Source organism: Chionomys nivalis, chromosome 6 (genome assembly GCF_950005125.1).
Source record: "Chionomys nivalis chromosome 6, mChiNiv1.1, whole genome shotgun sequence".
NCBI classification, from domain to species: Eukaryota; Metazoa; Chordata; class Mammalia; order Rodentia; family Cricetidae; genus Chionomys; species Chionomys nivalis.
In genome coordinates, this window is record NC_080091.1 from 12,162,795 (window position 1) to 12,165,067 (window position 2,273).

Consider the following 2,273-nt stretch of genomic DNA (forward strand, 5'->3'; position numbering starts at 1 on the left):
GCAGGGAAGAGTGAACCAGGCTGCAGAGGGCTGCCTCTTATGTGGACCTCCTCCTCTGGGCCCTCCCTGTTCCTGCACCCAGGGACTGCCCCAGATTTTGCAACACGGTTTCCTAAGCTTTTCACAAGCCTGGGGCCAACATGTCTTGGAGGGAGTAACCCAAGGCACATTTCCCTGGCACTCAACTGCCTCAGGTTCCTCTTGGGGTCAAGGCCAAATGCTGAACCTTGCCTGATCCCTATTGTACTTGGTTACAGTAAAAAAAAAAAAAAAAATTGAAGTCTAAAGAGACTCCTTCCACACTGAGCTGGGTTCCAGCCTCAGAGCTTGTCTGTCTGTCTGGTTCTCCCCGCCCCCCACCCCCACCTACAGGTCTTCCTAAAGCAGCAGTTCTCAACCTGTGGGTCATGACCCTCTGTGGGCTGCATATCAGGTGTTTACATTACGATTCATAACAGAAGCAAAATTATAGCTATGAAGTAGTAATGAAAATAATTCTGTGGTTGGCGGGGTTCACCATGACATGAGGAGCTGTATTAAAAGATTACAGCATCAGGAAGCTTAAGAACCACTGTGCTAAATAATCCTGAACTTCTGCCTCCAAGCAATCCTCCTGCCTCCACCTTCCCTGTTGTCGGGCATCACAAAGGCCAACCTATGCATTTATAAACCAAGCCTCTCCTATGAGGAGGATTGGGGTGGGACACCTCTGAACACCCAGTCCCAGCTCTGTGGGATGTTTTCTGCAACGAGAAAGAATTCTGCTGCTGAGACGATCCAGGAGGGCTTCTTGGAGGTGAGGACAGTTCAGCTTGGCCGTTCCCTCGCCAAGAAGTGTGCTAGGGAAAAGAGTTTGGTCAGCACACACGAAGGACTGGGTATCGGTCTCAGTAGCACGGAACTCAATTCTGTGCTGCAGGCTTTTCAACACAGTCTAGGACATAGAGGCAGGACAATCGCGAGTTCAAGGTCAACCTCACCTCCAAGTTAGAGGCCTGTCTGGGCTACCTGACACCTTTCCTTCCCTCCCTCCTCCCATCCCTTCCCCTCCCCTCTCCTTTCCTTTTCTTTTCCTTTTTGTTTATAAGACAGGGTTTCTCTGTGTTTTCCTGGCTCTCCTGGAGCTAGCTCTGTAGCCCAAGCTCGCCTTGAACTCACAGAGATCTGCCTGCCTCTACCTCCCAAGTGCTAGGATTAAAGGCGTGTGCCACCACCTCCATGCTTTTTTTTTCTTTTTAATTTTGGTTTTTTGAGACGGCTTTCTCCGTGTAACTGTCCTGAAACTGGCTCTGTAGACCAGGCTGACCTCAAACTCACTGAAAATCACCTGCCTCTGCTTCTGCCTCTGCTGGGATTAAAGGCTTGTACCACCACCACCACCGAACTTAAATATTTATTTTATAGGTATGTGTCTGCGTGTTTTGCCTGCATGTATGTCTGTGCACCACATGCATGTCTGATGCTTATAGCAGCCAGAAGAAGACTTTGGATCCCCTAGAACTGAAATTTCAGATGTTTGGGTGAGCTGAATAGGGTGCTGGGCATCGAACAAGAATTCTTTGGATGGGCAACCCGTGCTAGATGACAAACAATAAGCCATGTCTCTGGCACCAGACTTGTTCCTAGACAAAGGCCAATGTCCAACCACAGCTTCAACAGTAACTCTCAGCCACCTCTCTGTGCTCTTCCGGCTACCCTGAACAGTGTGTGTTTTCTGTGTGTGAAAGATTTTCCTCAAAGATTGTTCCAGATCAATGCTCACAGAACTCTTACCACTCCTGCCAACTGCCCTGGTGTGAAAGCAGCCAGTCCTTCACCGGCCTCACTCTCTGGCAGACACTTCCTGTCTAAGCTGCCACTCTCTCCAGGCCTGGGAGAGCCCTGGGCCTCAGTTTCTTCCTGCCTAGCACAGTGTCAGCATAGCTGGTGTCTCCCTGGGCTTACTAGATCTTGCCAGCTCTCTTCCTGAGAGTTCTACAGATTTAGACTCCTGCTCACTGGGTTGTAAATTCCAGGAGTGAATTCCCACTTTCCCTCAGTCCTGGCTGCTAGGTCTTGCTTGATGAATTTCAGATCTGTTGAGAAAGGGTCCTATGTAGCCTTGGCTGGCTGAGAACTCAGAGGTCCTCCTGCCTCTGCCTCCAAAGTGCTGAATGGGATAAAAGGGGCAGCTACAAAATATAGCTGTTTTTTCTTTCTTTTTCTGGTTTAGTGTCTTCTGTAGCCTGGGTTGACTTCAGAGTCCCCATGTAAAGAAAGGTGACCTTTAACCC